Below are 6767 nucleotides of genomic sequence, written 5' to 3' on the forward strand. Positions count from 1 at the left end.
CATGTTGGCCAGGATGGTCTCGATCTCCTGACCTCGTGATCTGCCCGTCTCGGCTTCCCAAAGTGCTGGGGTTACAGGCGTGAGCCACCGTGCCCGGCCCTACTTTTTTTTTTTTTAATCAAGTTTTATAAAAATCAGAATTTTGTTTTACTCTTTTTAAAGCTATGTTGTTAGTACACGGAACACTTTATTGTTTTTTGGGGAAGGGGCATATGTCACTAATAGAATGTCTCTGAAGCTGGATTGATGTGGGGAAAACACCTTTCCCTTCTAGTTTTTAATTTTTTTTTATTTTTAGTAGAGATGGAATTTCACCATGTTGGCCAGGCTGGTCTCGAACTCCTGACCTCAAGTGATCTGCCCATCTCGGCCTCCTCAAGTGTTGGGATTACAGGCATGAGCCACCATGCCCAACCCCCTTGCAGTTTTGAAAGACTTCCTCTTGGCTCCCAGGAGGAGGGATTCCCTGACTTTGACCACATGGTCACCTTGGCACAAAAGCTTTGTGGTATGGAAAAACAAATTCATTCGTTTGTAAATCCTCTTCTTCCTTTCTACCTTTCAGCATAGACTTAACTCCCTTAAATCCAGACACCTGTTGGGACCTGACCCCCAATAATTGGTTACCAGTGTGTCAGGCAATCTGGACTTTCCAGTGATGCCACTGAGATGGTGCCCCTCCAAAGAGCAGCGGTTCCGATTCTAGACTGTGGATCTTCAGATAACCCTGACTTTCAGGAAGTGAAATAAAAATGGCAGAATTTAAAGTTGTTAAACAATGTGCTAAATGTGAAATGTCAACCCTCACTCTAAACTTTCCCTGTTTAGAGCATCAGTCAAAAGCTTCATGGGTTTTAGAGTGGCTTTCTGATTTTTGGTAGTCCATGGAAGAAGAGAGTTTGAAAGTTGTTGTATACTGTTAATGATTGTCTGCCCATGTCCTGCTGAAATACCATGAGTGTTGATGGACAGTATCTTTAATAAAGCTGAATACAGTTTGGCTTGGGGAAAAAAAAGGCCTCCTGACAGCTGCCACAGACCCGTACCCAAGAGCATGTTTCCAGAAGTTCCCACTATGGGGCATAAATCCCCTTTGAGAACAGACTGAGTCTGTCAACTGTAAGCCTTTGTTTTCACATTTACAATATGAAAATCATCACATGTTTACATGATGGCAGTGTTGTGAGGGTACCGTTCACAAAGAACCTGACACTCAAAGATGTCAGCAATTATTGTTGAAAGAAAAAAAAACAAGAATTATGTATGAATTGCAGCATCTCCCTTTTCTCCCTTCAACATTGTGCCTTATTTCTCAGCAAATGAGCCAACAGATGCTTGTTGATAGATGGTTTTAGCCGGTGAATCCGATGAAGACCTTGGATCTGTTGGTGAATGTCCAGCCTGTTGTCACTGAGTTTGAACTGTGGGAGAAGGAGCTGCTTATTCTGCAGGCATTGCTTGAGTGTCAACCACATACTGGGCATGGTTCTGGTGCTAGGGACAGAGAACTTGGTATTTTTGGTGAACAAAGGCAGGCAACGGCCCTGTTGGCATGGAGCTGCCCTTCTAGTGGGGGAACTGAAGAGAGGAGGCTCCCCCATTTCTAGAAGCTTTCCCAGGGAAATTGGCTGCTTTTTGCTTGACATATACACTCACATGTTCTTGCAGCAAGCCTGAGCCACAGGGAGTTACATGAGATGCTCAGGCTCAAAGAGCTAGTGGGGGTGGAGAGCTGGTATTGGAGTCTGGGCTCTGGTGGTTTGGGAGAGGACATATGGCCTGGAAGGAGCCATGTATACACAGTGAAGTAGAAAGAACAGAATTTCTCTCTCTCTCTATATATATATGTATATATATGTTTACAATATCAAATAATATTTTTAAATCATTTTTAAAGCTATCAAAGATTAGGGGAAAAAAAGGCAAGATACTACCAAAATGTTAGTGGTAGTTGGGCTATGAGTGGGAGCATTTTTCTTCTTTTCTCTATTTCCACTTTTAAAATGTAGTTTTTTGTTTTTTTTGTTTTTTTTTTTAAAGACAATCTCCCTCTGTCACCCAGGCTGGAGTGCAGTGGCACGATTTCAGTTCACTGCAACTTCCACAACCTAGGCTCAAGTGATTCTCCTGCTTCAGCCTCCTGAGTAGCTGTGATTACAGGTGTGCGCCACTGCGCCCGGCTAACTTTTGTATTTTCAGTAGAGATGTGGTTTCACCATGTTGGCCAGGCTGGTCTCGAACTCTTGACCTCAAGTGATCCGCCCACCTTGGCCTCCCAAAGTGCTGGGATTACAGGCGTAAGCCACCGGGCATGGCTAAAATGTGATTTTTTTTTTTTACTTGAATGATTTTAAAATGACTAATGAAGTTGACCAAAGAAAGAAGAACATGTGTGCTTTTTATTCTAGAACCAATGTTTCTACTAACCAGCTGTGTGGCCTGGAGATAGTCATGCCTCTTGTCCCCAGGTGTCCCCAAATCTGTTGTTCTCCCCACCGTTCTGTTTATATGCTGTTCCCTCCTTTTTGCAAACCTTGCTTGCCCTTCAACAGCCTGCTGTGGTGTCACTGTCTTTTCAAAGGCTTCCTAAAAACTACTCCGGGCCAGGTGTGGTGGCTCACATCTGTAATCCCAGAACTTTGGGAGGCTGAGGCAGGTGGATCACCTGAGGTCAGGAGTTCATGACCAGCCTGGGCAACATGGTGAAACCCTGTCTCTACTAAAAATACAAAAATTAGCTGGGCGCAGTGGCACGTGCCTCCCAGCTACTCGGGAGGCTGAGGCAGGAGAATCGCTTGAGCCCGGGAGGCAGAGGTTGCGGTGAGCCGAGATTGCATCATTGCACTCCAGCCTGGGCAACAGAGTGAGACTCCGTCTCAAAACAAACAAACAAACAAATAAACAAACACCACTCCGATTCCTTGTGATTCCCCCTGTTTGCTACATCACCACTGAAATATTAATGCTTATTTGTTGACTACTTGCTAGGGGCCAGACATTCAGCTCTGTTCCCTATACACATTACCTGATTCAACCCTCAAAAGAATTCAATGACGGCCACAGATATTTTTCAGCCTGTTCGACAGATGAGAAACTTGTCCTTCAGAGAAGCTTTACTATTTGCCCAAATAGCAAAGCCCACCCAGGTCTACCTGACCACCAAGTGCTCTTAAGTGCTGGGCTTTACAGGGATTCCTCAAGGCCAGTTTATTTCTGTGCCCTCAATACTTAACACAGTACCTGGCCCATGGTGGGTCCTTAATATTTGTTGAATAAATGAATATCAGAATATGCCATTTTTCAAGCCTCAGTGCAGTGTAACTATGCACAAATAAGTCTGCAATAATGATATTACCATATGTTGAGTGTCTAGCATGTTCTAGGTGTGTACATTACCAATTAATCCGCACTTCAAGCTGATGAGTAGACATTGCACTGCACCTATTTTACAGATGAGAAAATAGAAATTAAAAAATGTTGGTAACTTGCCCCAAATCATACTACAGCAACAGGGTGTGGTAGGAGGATCTGGGTAGTTCCTTGTGCATTATCTTCTTCCCCCCTAATATACCACAGTGTTAGATGTTTGTAGCCAAGCTTCTTGCCTGCAGAAAGATAAAATGCAAAATGAGAATATTCACAAACCAAGTGATGTAGCAGAAGTAAGGGGCTATACGGTTCCTTTAGGTTTTATTTTCTCAAGTGTTTATTACATTTCACAGAAAGAGAAACTAACATCTGAAGTTGCCAAATCCCTGGTGATTAATAATCAGAAATGAAGACAAAACAAACTTGAAACTGTAACTGTGTGAGTGTGGAAAAACCCACATTCTCAGCTACCGTCAGTGAGAGGGCCAACTGGTACCAGCCTTTGGCTGGCAATATCTTTCAAAATTATAAGTGCTTGTGTCTTTTGACCCAGGAAGTCCACTTTTAGGAGTGTATGTACTTGGACACCTAAAAAATATGCTGCCACAAGAATATTTGTTGTAGCATTCTGTGCTCATTTATATAGGTCTAGTTAAGTAAACTCTAGCATACTATACAGTAGAATTCTAGGCGTCATCTAAAAGAATGGGGTAAGCAACATGTGCTGGTGTTTAATGTCTTCAACATACATTAGTATGTGAGGAAAGCCAGGTACACAACAGGATATGTCCTATGCTATAATTTTTATGAAACAATGAAGGTCTCTTTCTCTCTCTCTCTCTCTGTATGCTGCTTGTTCATTAAAATGGGAAGAGGGGAGTTCAGGGAAGAAGAAAGAATTGTTTTCTGAATCTAGCCCTTTGATCTATTTGACATTTATTCCACATGTGTTTATCATATTTATTGTCAGAAACAAATAGCCTTTTCAAAGGGGTGTGTTTTGTGGCAGGACTCAGATGTTTCATTTCACAAGCTGGAAAGCTATAATTCCTAATGGTTCAGTTTCGTAAACAGCAGGTGTCAAACCTTCTTGCATGGTAACTGATTTTGAACCTTGCACTATAGGGATCATGAAAGAAAGTACATGCCCAGAACAAGAGAGCAGAAGAAAGGAGGGAACACACCAAGGTCAGAAATGAACAGAAATGAATCCAGAGGCAAAACCCACATTTCTCAGTCATTCACTAACTGGTTTGTTCAACCAGCATTTATAGACATCAGATTGATCCCAGGGTACTAAGAGAATAAATTTCAATTGCTGCCAACCTAGCCTTGTGCAAACTCCTGGTCTCCTGAGGAGGGGACACCCTGAAGAAATTCCCAGAGTGTGCATTCCTGGCTAGGGGGTCCAGACCAGAGCCTCTGAGATGGGTATTGTCTCAGGAGATCTGTTGGCATCTATGTTATTCAGCAAGAAGAGTGTACAACAATTTGCAGATCGAACCTAGCTTGGGAGCTGAGTGGGGTTAGAAAAGGCTCCTGAGGATGTCTCATTGAAGCTGAAACATGAAGGGCCAGTAGGAGTCAGCAGGGTGAGGGCATGGCATCTGTGAAGGCCCAGAGGCAGAGGAGAGCTTGGGCTGGTTGGGGACACAGAGAAGGCCAGCAGGAATGGAGAAGTATAGGAGTTGTTGGGGACAGAGGTGCGCACCATGGAGGCTGGAGAAGCAGATGTGGGCCAACAGACAGGCTGCTTGTCATGTCCAGAGCAAGAGGGGAGGGAGTCAGAATTATGTTGTAAAAGTTGTATCTTTGAAAGGGGTGACTTGGAAAAAAACCCCACCAGCCTGACTGTGGTATAGACAATACATGGAGGAAGGCGGAAAGAGTGGAATCGGGAGAATGGTGGGGAAGGTCTTCCTGGGTGAGAAAGGAGGTGAACTTTCTCTTGGACTAAGTTAGTGGTACTGGAGATGAGGAAATGGATATTTAATGAATGGTTTGCAGGCAGTAGGAACTGTCGTTCATGTGGATATGTGGAACGAGGGAGAGGCAAGAGTCAAAGACTGGGAAAATTCTAGCTTGAGTAACTGCAGGAGATGTTGGTTCTTTTCACTGAAATGCAAAAGACCAGAAGAGGAGCTGGTTTGACAGAGAAAGATTAACAGTTTAGTTTTGGACAGAATGAGTCTGCATTGCCTATGAAAGCACTCAAATGCAAATGTTGTCTTTTCTAACAACTCTTTGGTCCCTTCAGGACCTCCCAGCCGTGAGCTCTCTCATCTTTTCGTGATCTCTCACCCTTCTTTTGCCCCTGCTTCAGTTTCTGTGGGACTTAGATGTTATGGACCATTATTAAAATCCCATCCTTGAGGAGAGTGGATGGCCTGAATCCAGGAGTTTGAAATCAGCCTGGGCAACATGGTGAAACTCCATCTCTACAGAAAAATCCAATAAGTTGTGGTAGTGCACATCTGCAGCCCCAGCTACTCAGGAGACTGAGGCAGGAGGATCGCTTGAGCCCAGGAGGTTAAGGCTGCAGTGAGCCACGGGCTCAGCACTGCATCCAGAGCCTGGGTGACAGAGCAAGAGCCTGTCTCAAACAAAACAAAACAAAAACAAACAAACAAAAACCAAAAACAAAACAACCCATAAAAACCAAAAACAAAACCCATTCTTGCTTAAAGTTTCTACTTCCTTGACGTTTTTTTCTCCGTTATATTTACTGGTGTTAGGGGCTGAATGGTGTACACACCAAATTCATATGTTGAAATCCTAACCCTCAGTACCTTAGAATGTGGCTGTATTTGAAGATAGGGTAATAACTTCAAAAAGGTAATTAAGTTAAAATGGGGTCATTAAAGTGAGCCCAAATTCAGTATGACTGGTGTTCTTATAAAAACAGGAAAATTGGACACAGAGGAGTTCACAGGGAAGACCATGTGCAGACAGAGTGAGAAGACAGCCACTTACAAGCCAAGGAGAGAGGCCTCAGAAGAAATCAGCCTGGTGACGCCTTGATCTTGGACTTCTAGCCTCCAGACCTGTGAGTCAATACATTTCTGTTGCTTAAGCCACCCCGCTGTGGCACTTTGTTATGGCAAACCTAGAACACAAATACACACAGCAAACTCCAACCCCGTCAAATCCAACTCTGCTCACTTTCACCCTTCTGTTTAAACAGTGGGGAGTGGCTGGGCAAAAGAACACAACCTACCAACCGACCTTTTAAAAAATTCCTGACCACTTGATGAAACCCTGAGAACCCACAGTCCATTTGCTCTCCTGGTCTCCTTCCAGGTCTACCAGCACCCCACCAACTCTCAGAAGATGACCTTTTCTTCTCATTTCACTGAGAAGCAGCAGAAAAGTACATCCACATCATCATCACCAAATCC

This window comes from Gorilla gorilla, chromosome 3 (assembly GCF_029281585.2).
Source record: "Gorilla gorilla gorilla isolate KB3781 chromosome 3, NHGRI_mGorGor1-v2.1_pri, whole genome shotgun sequence".
NCBI classification, from domain to species: domain Eukaryota; kingdom Metazoa; phylum Chordata; class Mammalia; order Primates; family Hominidae; genus Gorilla; species Gorilla gorilla.